Raw genomic sequence first — 18,859 nt, 5'->3', positions numbered from 1 at the left:
CACTGCCTTGATGCACACAGCATGAGGTCCAGCAGTTTTAGAGGGAGCAAAGCAGTGTCAGAGCCAGCCCATGGCTCCTTCTCCTCCTGGTTTGGAAAGGCTCCTTGCAGAGGTGGTCTTCAGGAAGTACCAGTTTCCCAGCTTTGGCAAGTTATTTTGGAGGGTTGTGTCTCCAATAAAACTCACTCCAATTATAATCCCAATTATAAACAATAACCCTTTTTTTTTTTTTTTTTTTTTTTTTTTTTTTTTTCCTTTCACTCAAACCGATGTTTTATCTTTTAAGGAGATACTAGGCAGAATTTTTTTCACTGTGTGGGTGGTGAGGCCCTGGCACAGCTTGTCCAGAGAAGTTGTGGCTTCCCCATCCCTGGAAGTGTCCAAGGCCAGGCTGGAAGGAGCCAGGAGCAACCCGAGATACTGGAAAGTGTCCCTGCCCATGGAACTGGGCAATCTTTAAGGTCCCTTCCAATCCAGACAATTCTGGGGTTCTATGCCAGACAATTGGTTCTCAGATGTAACACTGAGCAGACTTTTGGTTAAATATTCTGTGGCCAAGTTTAGTTATTGATGTACATCTCTGTTTCTCTGAACCTCCCCCTACAATTGTAAATAATTAGCTACTTGTGACACAGTTTTTTAGGAACTTTTGGATGGGAAAACACTGCTCACGTTTATCACTTGCTGAAATCACTAAGACATTGAGATTTAAGCTTGTGCTTAAAATTAAGCACAGAGTTAAACACCTTTATGAATTAAATTAACACATTCTTGCCATGCAATGAAGTTGAAAATACCTTTGGAAGTCCCTCTATAAAAATGAGTGATGTTGTCTTTCCCCACTGACAAATCCCTATTAAAATGCTGTACAATGAAAGAAGAATTTATAGCTGTAAACACGGCTTGCAAAGAGGGAGGCAACCTCCAGAATTTAGCAATCACATTTGTTAAGGTTTCTCTAAAGCCTAAACTCCCAATTAACAAGCAAATCATCATCAGACAGTCAGTGAATGGCAAATTCATTCTATTCAACATCTTTTCAGAAGTGGATTTTGTGCACTTATCTCCATGAAAACCCAGCAGGAAAGTTTTCCATGAGAATGATCCTACATCTGCCTGTTTTTAATGACTGTAATGGCAAGCAATATTCTACAATTACTTTGGTGATCTCATTTCAAGCATGCAAATCATATTATTTAAGAGCCCAGCAAAAGTCATTTATTTCTTGGAACTGCCAGCTAACTTTGGTGGGGTGAGGAAGCGCTGTGCTTGGAATTAAAAGCCCTGATGTCTTGTAACCTTCTACGGTGGAGTTATAAAATTTGTCCAACAAGGTCAGACAAGAAATCCTGAAAATGAGTCAGAGACAAAGAGAGAGAAGGTGAGAGAGCCCCACCCTATATTGCTCATTACCAAGTCATCTTGGTGTTCTCTTAGCTGAATGAAGAGTTCATAACTGGCTCGTCATATTGGGCAGCAGCTAATGGCAGAAAAAAGTGAACACAAAGTCATCCCAGAAAGACATCTGGGAAACAAGATCCTTTCATTGTCACTCTGACCATCCTGTAAAGCTGATGGATATCTTTTCTGGGTTTGTTGTAGACAAAACTCATTTTTTTTCATTCATCCTGGGTATATATATACTGTTGTGGTTTTGCTAACTCATACATCAAGATGTAGATAATATCTTGCTGTCTATTTCCTGTTGGTACAGCTGTCTGTTTGTCTTTACTATCCTTTTCTTTTTTCTTTTTATGGGATGGCAAAGTCAGGCTTGTTAAGCTAAAGCTGTCAATGAATTTTTGATACCATAAAGAAAATATAATTGCCTGAACACAGCCTATTTTCAGCTCATACTTAACTTATTCATTTTGTTTCAATGTTTTTCTCTTTGCTTGTTTGTTAATTTAACCCATGTGGAGACTCACTGAATGGTGTGACAAGATATATACGACAAGAACGATTAACAAGGTATGTGATACCACTTCACTTCAGGTTGCCAATCCTGTAAAAGCCTGATAAAAGCTGCCACAAAAAAAATATAGTAGCTTCTAATTATAGTGGATTTTTTTTTTTTTTAATAAACCTCAGCCACTTTCTTTGTTCTTCTGTCCTATTTTCCTGCCTTGTTCCAGCTGCCAGTTTCTTAAGGAAGGTGTGAGTAGGCCATGGGGGAGGCAAAACCTCTTTCTTCGGTGTTTCATAGCAAAGCTTTGAAGAGTTATCCCATACCCATGTCTCATAGTCACCTCATTTTACCACAGTTACAAGGGGAAAGATTTAGTGGAAACTGATTATTAGTTTCAGAAGAGACAATTGATTTAAAAATGGCTAACCAGACTGCTGAGCAGAATTTCTACGTGTGGGAAGAGATGTAGTCCTTAACAGGAGGTCAAGAAAGAGATGCGGGGGCCTTAAGAAAGCAAAGGGAAGGTTCCTCCCTGTCATCTTCTTTCTTGAGCCTCATCCTTTCATCCTTTGTCGGCAGCCTGCTTCTGAAAGATTTCAGGGTGAGCAGTGCTCAGGTGATGAGCTGTTGGAATTGCACCAGGGAATTATGTGTATGAAAGTACTAAAGATTCCCACAGACACCTTTCCTTCCCTGTTTGGTGCATCACCAGTCAAAATGAACAATATCACTTCTGTTCTCACTCACAAAGGTATTAAATCAAAATAAACCTGGGACTTCTCTGCCGAAGTGTGCCAGACTGTTACACCAAATACCCACTCATTTAGCATATTTAGAGTACAAAGTTTGTAGCCTTTGGTTGTAGAGCTCCATTCGCAAGATATTCTGTCTTCTTAGTCTTTGAAATCAGTGGGGCTTAAGCTCTTTGAAATTTTTATAAGTCTGAGACATTTACTGGTGTATTATATTGCAGAGTTATTTAACGTCTGAGCACAAGTGATTAAAATACTACATCACTTATAGAGCTTTGGTTCTGTGTTATTCACCCCCATGCTGGAGTCTTTAAGTCTGCTTGCCAGTTTAGTCGTCTTAGCTTGGCCACTGTGCTTCAGTGGCTCAGTTTCAGTCAGGTGAATGACCTTGGTTCTGGTTGTATTGAGGGTTACACAAGTTTGGGGAAAAGTACTGTTCTTTATTATGTATATAATAGTAACCAAGGTTTTTCAGAAACAAATTAAGGACACAAATCTTACCCTCAAGAGTTTATGATTTGAATGGATCTATAACATGATGAATGAACACAATAGAAGCAGAGGAGGAAAAAAAATATAGGGTCAAGCATCACTAGAAAAATCTGTGTCGTTTCATTGATGAATTACACATACATTTACTGGTTCTATTTCAAGTGTTATGGAGTGTAATTGGTATTGTATCTACATATACATGAAAGATGACCCAGAGATAAGATTGCTAGAAATCAGCTGCTGCTGCTAATGCAGCAAATCTGTTATATGGTATATATATTTTTATATATGTATTATTAAATCCATAAAGTCATTTAATATTTTCTTGGAAAGATACGGTCCTCTGAGTGACTGGCATCTGGCATACTCTCAGCAGCATATCAGACACTCTTGGATGACACTGGCTTTTCAAGGAATGGGGATGCCAAGGTTTTAACACAAAAATTATTTCTGCCCAGTGTGAATCAATAACTCTATTCTTTCATTAGTCACTCACACTTTGAGCCCCTGACACTTGGTCTGCTTGACCTTATTTATCCCACCATGGAGTTCATGGTAAAGAAAGCCATTGACAACCAAACAGCATCAATAATTGTGATCCTTGTATCTTCCAACCCAGAAAAAAATGCCCTAAGTTAGGATTTCAGATAGTGCTGTTAACCCCAGGCTGGTTTTGATTACCAATTTTATAGGGGATAATTCTTTAACTATAAATTATTCTTGATTGGAAGGGCTTAGGAAATGTCTTGAAGATCCTAGGCACACCCTAGGGAACAGGGAAGTCATAGAGTCACAGAATCATAGAACATTAAGGGTGGAATTGACCTAAAAGGTTATCTAGTCCCAACCCTGTCTGCCATGGGCAGGAACACCTTCCACAAGACCAGGTTGCTCAGGGCCTTATCCAACCTGGCTTTGAAAACCACAACAGCTGGGGCATCCACAGCATCTCTGGGCAACTTGTTCCAGTGTCCCAGCACACTCACAATGAAAATTTGTTCCTAATGTCTAACCCAAATTTCTCCTCTTTCAATTTTTACCTGTTACCCCTTGTTCTATCACTACAGCTCCTAACTGACAGTCCCTCTCTGGCTTCCCTCTGGGTCCCCTTCAGATACTGCAAAGACTTTGTTCCCCTTCTCAGGATATCTCCATTTATCCTCTTAGTACTTCCAGAGTGCTTTTTCCAGAGCAATGCCAACAAAGTGTACCACCTACCAAGTCATAGTGAGGAAATACAGGATAACAAGGAAATTACCATGGACTGCTGTTGGGTTAATGTGGCTAGAGTATGACAGGAACAGGAAAAGGGGTGTGAGTGTGTGAGAAAGTGTGATCAGATGAGATTTTTGACTCAATAAACAGAGCTGATTTGTTTAAGAATTAGGAAAGTGAACATTTAGAAGGATAAGAAATTTTACATAGATATTTTTTTATCTCTACTGTTGTTTTTTTCCCCAGGCTGTCAGTAGTTATTCTTGGTCCAGAACAAGCCTATACTGGAACCAGTCACTGTCATGGGCAATAAATACACACATAAACTTTTGACAGAACTTTATCATATATAACATAGACCTCTTCCCTGCCTGATGACATTCGTGAAATTTTCTGTATTCACCGCTGCCAACTATGTAAATGTCTATCTGCATATAAGTCCATACTAAAACCTGCCTGTATGCAACGTTTATGTTGAGTGTTAAATTACACCAAGGCCATTTTTACATGTGTCTTCTGCAGACAAAGGCATGGTTGGCAGTTGTGTGGCTCTGGGCAAGCTTGGAAGTGGCTGTCAGCTACAACAGCCATGTAGCCATGCAAGCTTGAGGTTTGGTGTGGGCTATAAACCTTTCCAGAGAATGGAAAAGGGGGGAAATAAATATTGTGACAGTAGTGCAGCTGAGCTCTGACATGCAGAGCTACACAGCCAGCTAAATCAAAACTAACTCAAAGTGGCTAGGTGAGTTATGGTCGGACTTTTGGCTGCAGTAAAATCACTTTCATTGGGAACATATCTAAAGTGAAGCGAGATGCAGTACAAATAAAAGTGTAAGGTGGGTTTAAAGATTTTAAGGAGTTACTGGTTTTGGAACAAATGTAAAACATATACAAATAAAAGAACCTGGAAACAGAGACATGAGGTGAGTTTTTTCTGATCTCCCATCTTATTTCTAATTAACAAAAGACAAGAAATCTTTCTGCTTCTATTAAAGTGTTGAAATGGACAGCCTAAACTGAAGAACCTCAGCTGCATTTCCCTGAGTACCGTGTGCTCGTGTTTGGTCTGTCTGTCTGCCTGCTTATCTGGTTCTCCCTCTAATCATGTGAAACCACAGAATAAACTAATGGCAGCTTTCCCAGATGAAAACAAGTGTATTATCTTTTTATATTTTCTGAAGCAGGCCAGCATTTCATCATTTCACCGTGTTCAGTTGTTATGTTAGATTGTTTAATGTAATAGAATGACATGACACTGGTACACCAGATACATCAGAATTATGAACGTTGGAAAGAGACAGTGATAAAGTGTTTTGAGATACATGAAATCCTGATAGTGCTATAAGTTTCTGCAATTGATTAAAGACATTTCCCCTGTGCCACCTCATTATTACACATCAAAGGGGAAAAACAAGGGCAAACTGGATAGTGGGGAAAAAAAAAAAAAGAAAAATATGTTGTTGTATCCATGCATCAGAAATCCCCCAGATGTGTTAAATTAATATACAAGTATAAGTAAGCTTGAGAGAGACTAAAATAGACTTGGAGGGCAAAAAAACTTTGTGTTGTTTGTCTTGTTGATTGACATATCTGGAAGAGAGATTATGGGAAAGCATCTGAGCAAGTAAGGAAATGACAAACTCAGAATTGCTGTAGAGATCAAAGAGCTTTCCAGCAGCTGCAAGAATGACAGAGATGCTGATGGTCCAAAATGACTGTGAGGGTAGACCTGGTGTTGGGCTGGCATCAGAATAAAACTTCTCTACCATTTGAAGGTGTTCAGGGGTAGCATTAATGTTTGCTGAAAACTAAGATTAGATTGAGCTGAGATTTTTGGCTCTCAGTTTATTTCAAGATTTCTAGAAGGAAAAAGGAAAGTTCAGAAGTCCTACTCATTTGTGGGGATGTGAATCTGTGAGGCACTCCAAACACTTAATTGAATGCACTGATTGTATTCCAGTAATCAGCAGTCATGGACTGGGGGTTTTTGGGTTTGGGAGAGCTTTGAGGTGATTTGAGAACAAATACTGCTGTCCTGAGCTCATGCAAATATCCCCCAACCTCAACTCATTGGCTTTTAAGCAAGATATAGAAAATCTGTGGAAATCACATGGATGAAATTAAGGTTTGTTTATTTGCTGAGCCAATGAAATGCAAGAATGTTTGATCAAGGAAGTGCAAGAAGATGCCAGAAAATCTAGGTATGATAAGTCCAAGATAAAAAGCTCATCACAGTACATTTTATTGTCAGTGACATATGATTGTCTTACAGCCCAAGTTCACAAGCCCTCAGAGGAGCTACAGTCCTCATTGTTCAGATGATGACCAATGAGGGAGAGAGGCAAAGACATGAGATCACAGGAAGAATCTGAGTTAATTACCTCAGCCAAACCTGCATAATTTGGAGTTCAGACCCATGTTTTAATGGTCAGAGTTTCTCTTTTTCCCGTGTCATGGTATCATCCCACACCACCTTTTTCCCTCTGAAACAGGAGGCTCATCAATTACTGAAGTAATTCTTTCACAAGTGAACATAGATATGTGTAGTTTTCAAGGAAGTTTCTACCAAATGGTTGGTGGTCTTCATTGGCTGAAGCTGGTCTCTGCTTTCTCCAAGCTGCTACCATTTTGTCTGCACTGAAATGCTTGTGGGCAGACTCTGAAAGAAGCCAAAACTGGGCTCACATCAAAAGGTAAACTACTTGTCAGATACTGACATTTCTGAACAGAGTGAAAGCCCTCAAGTCAAGCAGTCTCACGGAAAAATGTGCAGCTGCTCCCCCTTCTAGTCATGCTTGGGGACTAGCAGGGGAACATCTGCCTGAAGAACTATTAGTCTGTCACCTTTTCCCATAATTTAACTCACTCTTATAGAAAGAAAATTCCATTTCACAAGTCTTTGGAGTCTCAAAGTTTCTTTCCCATTTTCAAGCCTTTATTTTTTTTTTCTTAGTATTGACTCATTCTGATCATATGTTTTAGCTGATATTCTTGTTCAAGCTTTCAAACATCACAGCAGTGAAAACGTTTCTAATAAAAAATCTGTGTGACTTGTCTTAATGACACATCCTCCCTCTCTCTCCAGGGGAGGAGTGGGAAGACACCTAGGTAAAGTATCTACCTAAGAAAGACCCTAGAGATGTATCTGCCTTCACTGTCAAAAGAATTTCCATGTACTCAAATTTATATAGATATAAAATCTTAAAAAAGAGGATATTAACACTACTGAATGTCCTTCATTATAAGGGAAGGCAAGACTTGAAACAACACTTTGTTCATGACTCAGGCCCAATAAAGACAGGGCATTGGAACTGTCAACCCAAGAAAATTATTTTCCCAATCATAATTAGATAAGCCTTGAGAAATAAGAGAAGATTCATAGAGTGTTTGGAGAAATAGCCAATAGGGAGCCTCCTATCTATTGGCAAGACCCTTATTGACGTCAGTGAGAGCATGACAGAGCCCAGGATGCAGCAGATGAGGCATTAGGGATACACAAATACCAAATAAAAATACCACAGGCATTTTGTTCTTCAACATTAATAACAAATGTCAACAGTCAAGTGCTGCTTCTTCAATATGAAGCTGTGATATCCAGCCAGTAGGTAATCTCTCAAGACTTCCCAGCAGCCATTTATAACCTCTGATAAGGTAGAGGATGAATTTTCTTAGCTTGCCCCAGACTCTCTCCAAAACAGTAGTTTTACTTGTGGGAGTAAAAATATGGATGGGGTCAATCACTAGTTTCATGGTAAGGAAAGTATACAGACCGGGATACTGACAAGGGATTACGAACACCTTACTTCTGTTGTCCTCTCTGTGATATCCTATTTATGGCAACTGAAAATATATTCACACAGGTAATTAAGCATCCTCTGATCTACATCTGAATTAGTCCCATGTCAGTAGAATCACAGATTATGAGTCTTGGGAAGAGATATGGACCTAAGGAAGGGATCCTGCCAGGGTAAACAGCAGAGTTTTAGAGCTCAGCTCTGTCAGAGGAAGGCATACACCCCTGGCCAAAACATCACCTTGTTCTGCATAAGGTTATAAGTCCTCTTTCAAAAGTATGTCCTTCAGTCTGGCTTTCAGGAACATGAAAAAGCAAAGATAGGAGGAAGCACCATTATTGAACAGGTGTCAGAGGGCGCATGCACCCCCGTGTCAGCTGACATGGTTCATCTTTCATGGTTTGAAAAGTTCCATCCCAGTCTTTGCTGGTAGTTTCAGTTAAGCTGTAGAGTTTCATGTAGGGATATTGGAGGTGTAAATATATTTTTCTTTCAGCTGATGATGATGTGGGAGTGGTAGCTTGCTAAAAGGAGAGTCTGAGAAAGTGGAAATCATTCAAGTTACTGTAGAAGGATTTTCCAAGAGCTTTTTTGGCTAGAGCTCGGCTTCTCAAGTGTTTGGGAGCCTGAGTACCACTGATTGCCCAAAACTTTGTGAAATCAGAAAAAGTCCTTCTGAAAACCTGGGTCTTACTCTCACTTTACCTAAATTTACCATCCATGAATCAGGAAAAATGATGTTGTAAAAAAAAAAAAAAAACCACAATAAGGTCTGTGGCAAGCTCTGTGCTGTAGACATAGAGACCCTCTAAATAGCTCTGAGAGAGTTCCATGTCTAGTGCCTGAACCATCCATCAAGGACTGAGTTCACCCCCCTTCCTTCCTGTTTTGAAGTCTGGTGATTTCCCTGCATGTAGCTAGATGCTTGGCAGCCCCACAGAGATTTTCCTCGTGCTTTCTGGTGCCGTTTTATTCTATGAATTGTTTGCACTTCAGGAACAGGAGAATGAATTGGTCTCCATGGAGTGTTGATGCCATTTCAGACTGAATAGGCTGGGGGACAGCTAACCCTCATGACAGAATAAAATACAAAGAAGGCTTTATTGGTGTCCCTCTCCCCTTTTAACCTTTTAAATACCTCTTTGTGAAGAACCTATTGTCTGCTCTTCTAAATTAAATCAGAGATGAGGAGAGGATAGATTAAAGAGAGAAGACAGGTGGAAGGGTAGCAAAGCAGCTAGTCTTAGCTATGGAAACTTTATTTGTGTTGGGAATATACCTTTGGGACTTCACTTTTGCTTGCTGTTTATGAGGTTGAGCAGCAGAGCCCTGTCTTTATCCACATGGATATGGGTGGTGGTGGAACCCTTGTTTGTGCCATCCCCTGGCAGTTTCCTTCACGTGGTGTCCCATTTCAGGTTAATGACATTTTGAGTTTGCAGGTCATTTTAGTTTTGCCAGTTATATTAACTGGTTTAGCTTCACACTCCTCGTATTCATGAAAGTTGTTGAATCTCTGGCAATGCAAAATGCCCAGACTTCCTCGTTACCTTAAAAAATGCCCATATTTCTGCCTTTCGCAACACGTTCATCTTTCTGCCTCGGGCTTCTTACCACTGAAGTTTCAGACAACCAGGCACGTCCTGTCTGGAGAGGAAAAGACTAAAGGGAGTCATGATGAATGTCCATAAACACATAAAGGCATGTCCCTGAAAAAGGAGAGGAACCAATTATCCTCATTAGTCAGTGAGAACCAAAAAAAAAAAGAAGAAAAAAAAGAAAAGAAAGGAGTGATAGGTTCTAAATGAAGCACTGCATATTTAGTTTGACTGTTATGGAAAACTTCATAACTATTAGTACATTTAAGGCAATGAAGCAAGTCACCCAAGGGAGGTAGTCAGATCACCTTCATTGGATATAGTCAAGGGAAGGTTTGACACTCATCCATCAGAGAAGTGTTAGAGATAATTAAATCAGTCTTGCCCCAGGCAAAAGGATGGACTAGATAATTCACTAGCGCTCCTGTTCAACCCAGCAGATTCTATATTTTTCCTTCTTAATTGGAAAGATATAAATGTGTGTGTGCATGTGTGTGTATGTGTATCACAATTCCTATCAATCTCCTTTACCCATGGAATGGCTGAAGGAGTGACATTTCTTTCCTTAGCTTTATTCTCTGTGTTTTGAAAGGTTTACTCCAAACTTCCTCAGCAGCTTTTTCAGGTACCTGTTTGCAAAGTTGTGAAGAGGATTAGGTACTGGCAGCTGTTGGTCTTAATTTTTCCACCTGATTGGTTTTGTTTTACTAAAATTAGCCCTTAAAATATACATCTAGACAGGAAGAATTGTCTCCTTGCCTGTCTGACTACTCAATGCTACAGACAGACTAGAGGAACACTTCTGAAAGGCACCTTTATTTAAAATCTGTCCCTCTCTGGAGTTGCCTGTCTCTTTCCACTGGTTTTATGGGGACCCCTGATATTGCTGATGTTATTAGACATCTAAGGACTGAAATTAAACATCCTGAGCCTGCACCTTGCAGCACTGGACAGGCTGTTTTCCCATGCCTTTGTTTCCCTGCTGATGACGCAGGGTAATGGCCATGGCAAGGCACCCAGTGTGCTGTGCATTTTGCCCATTACAATTAGCGTGATTGTCTCAGTGCTAGTTTGCGCTTCTCCATCTGTTTGCAGCCTCCATCTGTTGTCTCTCCTCTTACAGTCAGGTAAGTCTAAAGATTTAGATAAACCTAAGAGGTGTGCTGTAAGTTGTCTGTGGCAGCAGGCACCTGTGCTCAGCTCTGTTCTGGGTCTGCACCACTGACTGCAGCCAGACTGTGATGCCTGACCCCATCGTACAGATGGAACAGCAACACAAGTGTTGATGAGAGCAGTAGCAGTAGAGTTCCTTGATCTTGTGGTCCATGTTCCAAGAGAAGCTGCTGTGGCATAAACCATGCACTATCTCACTTTGATTGCTGGTAATCACAGAGCACTACAAGGACATCTTGGAGAGCAAATTTAGAAAGGACTTTGAAGTCTTTCAGACAGGCAAAGGATAATATTGATGTTCATACACTGGGAGAAATACTGCACAGGTAGGGACCATCATTTTTTCGGCAGCTCAAGCGAAGCATCCCTTATCACAGCTGAGGCTGAAATGCAAGAGTTAATTCCTTTTTTAAGTGTGCAAGCTGAGTGTAATTCTACCTGAGGAATCTGCTCTAAAAAGCAGCCAAAACTTTGCACAGTGAAACTTTATGGACAACAAAGGAAGGAGTTTGCTACCTCCTTTACCTTGATCTTTGCAACCCTGACAATAGCCCCCACACTGGGAGAGCTTGAGTGGTCCTTGAAAGAAGAGCCCTCTTCCAGTGTATGTGCAGGCAGCAAAGAACATCATTGTCTGGCCTCACAGCTCAGAGAGAGACTGAATGCAAACTAATTGTATACAATAAATCAGTTCTGAATTAGGTCAGAAGCAAATGGAGAAAGATCTTCTGCCCTTTCATCCAGTTATTATTAGCCAGTGTGTTATTAACACCCTCCCTCTTGGGCATCAGTCCTCCCAAATTCTGTGATGCTCCAGGGTCACTTTAACACCATAGATGAGATAATTCAAGCATTTCTTTTAGCCAGTGATGTTCCTTACTTCATAACATGCTAGAGCTGAGCATAGAATCATGGAATGACAGAATATCCTGAATTGGAAGGGACCCACAAGGAAGTGGGTCCAGCTCCCACCACTGAAGTTCAGCTCCTGGCCCTGCCCACAACAATCCTGACAATCCCAGCATGTGTCTGAGGGCACTGTCTAAATACTCCCGTCAGGATGGTGTTGTGACCACTGCCCTGGGGAGCCTGCTCACTGCCCAACCACCATCTGGGTGAAGAATCTTTACGTTGTATCTGACCTAAACGTGCCCATGCTCAACTTGACACCACTCTCTTGGGTCCTGTCACTGTTCACCAGTGGGAAGACATCAGCAGACCTGGTTTAGCAGAGTAAAGGTAGTAGGTGAAGATGCTGGTTCTTTATTTTCACTCTAAAGTACCTTTGGGTTATGTTATGGAGCAAGAAAGCTCACTCGAACATACACTGAGTGAAAACCTTTATGCTCCACAGCTTGTAAGAAATCATAGAAAGATACATTGAAACCCACACAGTCTCCTCTCAACAAGAGACAAGATTGCCTCTTGTTTCACAGATGCTCCTGGCTGTGACTCCATCAGTCAGAATTTTAAAAAGATCACCAGAAACATTTGGGTGAGCATATCCCTGCATCTGGTATTTCCTGTTGGCTTCCAAAGCAAAATTAGACCAGCCTCCCTCCTCCCCAAACACATATAAGTGGGAGGAAAGACAACATCTTTGTAAAGCATCCTTTCAGGCTCTAGCAGGAGGTTGAAATGTGTTCCTCCAGCTGTGCTAGAGCAGAGGTTACCCAGGGCCTGTAGCACACTCCTGCCCTCTTTGCAGTGCACACTCTACATTATTCCCTTGCAGATCACACACCTCCTGTGTGAGGAAGAATCTGATTCCAAGCCTCTAAGATGGACTGTTGGGGGTACCATAGCAGGAATCTGAGCTACATGAGTGACAAGTTTAAGAAGTTGTTAGTATCCATCTTCTGGTTTCCCAAGCTATTTAATTTTTATGATTATATGCTTTTTTCAGTGATAGGCTAACAAACCCCCGAATCCCCTGATGCCAACTGTGCTATGCAAAATAGAGACTGTTAATTTGCTGGTTAGGAAAAAAGAACATAACTGGGTTTTTTTGGCTATCATCTTGTAGATATTTAAGCATGTGCTTAACTTTAAACCTGTGAGGCATTTTTGAAGACAGTATATTTATTTACATCAGCACATTTCTGAGTCTTTATAGGATTAGGGCTGCCATTAACAGCCTCAGAATCCTGACAATGTTGTTTCCTAGTTTTGGACAGCAATAACGGTAAATTTGTGTCTGATGTGATTTACACAACCCATCATTTGGGGGACCTTTGTCTGTGAAACTATAAATCAATGGGTATTTTTTTTCCCAGATTGATCTTCAGTCTGACTCTCTGAGCTCTAACTGTGATTATGCCTGTTCCCTCTTTTCCCTCCAGGTTTTCTTGGGTGGTTTTCACAAGGAAAACACTTCTTGTCTAATTGGGACAATGAACTTTATATATATTTTTTTTTCCCTGACAAACTTTCTTTAACAATCTCTCTTATAGTTAGAGACTGCATTTTCCCATTTTCCCCTAATTACTTGAAACCATCTAAAGTAAACAATTTTAAACCAAAAGAACAATGAGCCACTTGTTTTTCTGGTGCCCTCTCCCCATTATCCTTCCATTCTTAAAACTAATAATATTGAGAGATTAAACTTCATCCTACAGGCAATGACCTATTCTTCTGTTTCATTTTAATTTTTCATATCTCCCTCCCCCCATTTTGGCTGGCAGTCCCCCCAGGTTACACCTTATATCAAAGTATACATCATTTGCTCTTACTTCTTTCTGCATGCTGCCTCTAGGCTAGGAAATTGGCAGAATGCTGCTGTTGCTGCTGAGAACTAGCCATTTTCCTTTAGTCAAATGTTTCTTAGCTTGAAAATGTCAATACAGAGATAAGTCATAAGATCAACTCTTAAATATTCACAGACTGCTTCCTTTGTTTTGTTTTGCTTCCTTCCCCAAGTCACAGTGTTATCCAGGGTAGCACTTTACTGGATGCTTTGCACATTTTCCTGAGCAGTCTTTCTCTCATTAGTGTTAAAAGAAGTACCAAGAGTTAAATTTTTCATTAGGAATTCTTGTGCAGTGTAATATCCTGCATGTATTAGATACAGAGAGATATTTCCCTTATGGAAAGATCCTATAGGGCTTCATAGAAAATTACAAACTTTCTCATACAATTTTTTAAACCACCTTGTAAAATCAAACATACAATGAAATATACTTCTATTGAGATGGTTCAAAGAAACCTGTGGAGAAGAAATAACTCTCTAATACATCCTGTAGGTTTTTTGGAGTAATTTCTATAACCCTATTAAGTTTCTTTAGAGCTCTGCCAATTCCACTCCCCTGTATGTCTGTAGGCTCCTTTGGAAAGGGCACAGAAATAGGACCAAAACACTGCTCTGCCATTTCTCTCTATGGATCTATATATAATAAGATTTTCCTGCTGCTTTCAGTCCCCCCAATGGCTTGCAGAAAACTCACTATTACTCTCCTGGCTGCTCTTTTGTTTAGCAAATATGTGTAAAACAAATCGTATCTACTACTTGCATACCAATCTGGCCCATCGTTCAGTGGTGGAAACCACCACATACCCAGCAAATTACATCTACCAATAAATTTTTGCCTCTTTGACATTTGTTTTCACTGACTGCATTCATCTGGAGTCTCAAATCCCAGACTTCAGAGTGGGAGCAGTGCCATGCTTAAACCCATGGCACAGGAGGTTATGGCAAGCTGAATCAGCACTGGGGTGAGAAGCATGTAGGCAATGGAAGGGTTGGAGCACCAACAGTGTGAGGAAGTGAAGAAACAGAAGTTTTAGCACATTTTATCAGCAACAGCTGGTTGCAAGTCACTGACAACATACCCACATAAATCATAGAATCACGGAATGGTTTGGGCTGGAAGGGACCTTAAAGGTCATCTGGTTCCAACCCCCCTGCCTTTGGGGGGGATTGGATATAAAGCATGATAATTTTCAACGGCACTGTGTCAAGGGCAAGTGGACTTGATGACATCACATCACACCACCCCCTGTTAAACTGTTCCTGTTGCCGCATGACTGAGAGCAATCATTCAAGTGATTAAGGGCAAATGTGGGATGGTATGGGAGGTTGGAGAGGATTGGAGTCCATTCTGACATCTGCTCTATGATTACCTTATGCCTCAGTTTCCCCAAGGGATGTTTCTATGCAGTTTTGTAAATATCCATAGTTGGAACTTTAAAATTGAAAAACTAAGGCTGAACTCTAAATTTTTGCTTTGCATGAGATGGGCATAAAAATCCTGCAATCCTGTCTAAGGCAAAAAGAGCAAATAATATGTTCAGTGTTAATAATTGGTATATATTTCAGAGTAAAACCACTGATGTGATCTCACCAGCTGGTTGATTTAATATAAATATTCAAATGCAGAAACAGTTTATTAAACAGATTGGAAATCATCAACTTCATTATTGTAATAGAGCAAATACAGTATCTTGATTTTCAATAAATGGAACAATCTACCGTATGCTGAATCACTTGCTGTCTGGTGCTATGTTCTATTAAAAAGAAAATAATGCTTCTAACAGAATGTCGTGTAGCCACTCCAGGAATTAATAGAATTAGTGCAGCAACCTCAAGACAGAATATAAATATTCTATTGAATTATCAATTAAAACCCCATAGCAATAAAGGTAAACTACATCAAATAAGAGAACAGAAATTATAGACTATTTCCCAAATTCTTGTATTAGTCTTCATCTTGAGCATGAAATGAAAATTCTTGAGAGTAACACGTATATAATTACTTGACATTTTTCTTCTTTGAGTCATCTTAGGAAAACAAATTACATGATGTAAGTGCAGCTCTTTGGATTCATAAACTACTGGCATAATGAAGAAAACACTGGGTAGTTATTATGCATCAAGCATTCATTGATGTTAATTTTTGCTCAAAAGATTGAGACATAGATCATTTTTCAGTTTCTAATATGAGTCTGCTGAAGTTTTGCTTCCATCAAATGCCATTCACCCCTGTTGTAGGAAAAATTGTTTATTTCATTTCCCTGGTTTGGCTGGACTTTTCTCCTGGCAGCCACCTGCAGCAAAACATCATCCCTACAAATCCAACTTCTCCCATATGCCAGTTGTAATTAGCTGTGACACCATAAAGATGAAATAATATCACAAGGGGCAGAGGAATTCTTTAGTGTTGTATGTAGGGATAAGAAGAAATTGAGAAAGAGACAAAAAAAATTCTAATCTGTTAGACCCCAGGATAGTACTCACACATAATTTTAAATTGGAACTTCATGGGGATGAGTGTAGTGCTTCCAGTTCCTCTCATGTTCTCCCATGTATTCATGACACTCCAGTTTCATGCATTACAGGATTCCCTGTCTCCATGTTCCAGCTACAGCCATTACAGGACAGCACCCACAACATGGCAGTACTTCTCAGCAAGGTCTGACTGCTGTTGTAGTATAAAACAAATGATTGAGAATGCAATTTTGTAATTTTCCCAGTGTATCGAGGGGAAAAACGAAAAAAAAAAAAAAAAAAAAAAGGGACACCCCCCTAGAAACAAACAAGCAAAAAAACAACAAAGCAAAGCAAACAAACAAAGAAAAAAAAAGAAGAAAGGGAAAAAAAGAAAGGAAAAAAAAAAGAGAAAAAAAGTAAAAATATAGAAGTAAGAATGGTAAGAATGCAGATAAAGAACAAAACACTGAAGCACCATCCAATGGAAATAACACTAAGTTCCTGAAAACTTAGAAAATTTTTTGGTTCAATCTTTAATCTAACCCGCCCTGGGAAAACAATTTTCATTTCATGCACTCACATTTCTTTTCATATTCCTTCTCTTTTCAATCTACTGTTATTGCTGGGCTTTTCTCACTGCAAAAAAGGTGCTAACAAAGTAAGTCAAAGTTTGCAGGGTTTTCTGCAGATTGAAGCCAGTGGTATCACAACAATCCCTATCAGTGGAAGTTTAAAGAAAAATGGGTCTGTCTCTGACCCTGTCCCTTTAAGAGTATTTCACTGATAACTGTTGATAAAAAGGACTGATTATATTGACTTGCTTCTTTGCAAAATAGGGGACTATAAAAATAACACTATTGTGTAAAAATTATATTGTTTGTTCTTTTTTTGTTGGATAAAGAATTTTAAAAGAGAAAAGTTTCAGTGAATAAAAGCTTTGAAACAATAATTAGAAATACTCAGGATTTTTTCCCCAGATATTTATAATATATGTTTTTGAGACTTCTAACTTTGAACCCAAATTTAAATGCAAGAATTGGTGGAATGTTTCCTTCCTTCCTCTTTCCCTTCCCCTTTCCCCTTTCCCTTTCCCTTTCCCTTTCACTTTCTCTTTCCCTTTCCTTTTCTCCAAAGGAATGTGTTTCTCCCTCCATTGGAATTTCAGTGCCTACTTAACCACTCTCACACTCTCTTTTATTCAATTCTTAGAGATCCCTCTAAGAATCACTTGTCACATTGAGCCACCAGAACAAGGAATTATTTCTTGGGGCCCTTCCCCTGCCATGTGGTCCTGGGAGAGGGGCCCTGGTGGGAGACACAGGTTTTCCCTATCCCCTGGTCAACTTCGTTCCCCATTGGTTGTTTTGTGTTCCCCTGCATGGGCAAGGACCCTCAGGTCCCGTGGTTGAGCAGTTCCTCAGCAGATCCTCAGCCATGCACCTGGAGAAATAAACATCTCTCTGAAAAATCTATCAAGAATCGGTCCATATATATTTCTTTTCCATGAGCCTCATTGATTGACATGTGTGTTGCAGTATCCGCACTGTAACAATTATCAACACATATTAGATTGAGGATAGTCTTTGCTCAACTGTCTACTCACAAAGGGCATCCCTCCATGCCTGTTTAGTTAAAATTGTGAAGGTTATTCGAAAAATGGGTGGGGGGTTGGAGTAGGTCAGGAAATCCATTTCCTTGACAAACTTTAAACAGTCTAAAACAGTCTATTCCAGACTTTTCAGGACAAATGAATGATAAACAGTTGTGAATGGCCCTTACTTGAGATCATCTTGATGGGAGTTTTACTTAGTGTTTACTTTTCTAATATTTATGAATAATTCTAAAAATTAGGGGTTTATGATCCTGACCTTGGTATAATATGATGTACATTATGCAACATGACCCATCACAGGTTTTCATAGCTCCAATCCCCCAGTGCACACTCCAGACACCTCCTGATTTCACAGAATTGCAGAATCAGGGAATGGTTTGGGCTAGAACCTCTAACGTCCATCTACTCCAACTCCTCTACAGTGAGCAGGGCCATCTTCAACCACTCCAAGCTGCTCAGATCCCCATCCAGCCCAAGTCTGAATGATTGCTTTTTGTTTTCCATAAAATGTGCTTCCTGCACCAGAAGTTTATGTCACATACCAAGAGGAAAAACATAAAGCACACCCAAAATATTTTCACAAATATAAAAAGTAGATGATCAAAAGAAAGTGTGATACATAACCTGCCTTTCCCACTATTTTCCTCCCAATGTCCGTTTCACATAATTCCCCCTGCAGCAAAAGTAATGGATATAGTTCTCCCTGCTAAAACACCTCTACATTTTAGCTGCCTCAAGTTTGTGCGCAGCTTCCTTGTGCATTTGATGAAGAGAAACATCTTCCTTTGAATAACTGCAGGCAGAAGTGCTGTCAGACTCACTTAATGCTAAGAACAAGGTAAAGGTATTTGACTTTATCAGATACCTTGGGTTGCATCTGATGTTCTTGAGTCATAGAATGGTTGAGTTGGCCTGATTTGGTAGCTAGTCCCAAACTTCTGATTTTGTGCCAGACACCAGCCCAAAATACAGCCTTGGGCATGTCACTTATACTATTCTTGCCTCTGTGCTACCATCAACAAAATGAGATCTTCCTTCTCTGGGGGAACTGTGAGAATTAATTAGCTTGTGTTTGCCAGAACTTCTGAAGTGCTAAGCAAATGCTGAT

The sequence above is a fragment of the Corvus cornix genome, chromosome Z (genome assembly GCF_000738735.6).
Source record: "Corvus cornix cornix isolate S_Up_H32 chromosome Z, ASM73873v5, whole genome shotgun sequence".
Lineage (NCBI taxonomy): Eukaryota > Metazoa > Chordata > Aves > Passeriformes > Corvidae > Corvus > Corvus cornix.
Note: the sequence above shows the minus strand (reverse complement) of the source record.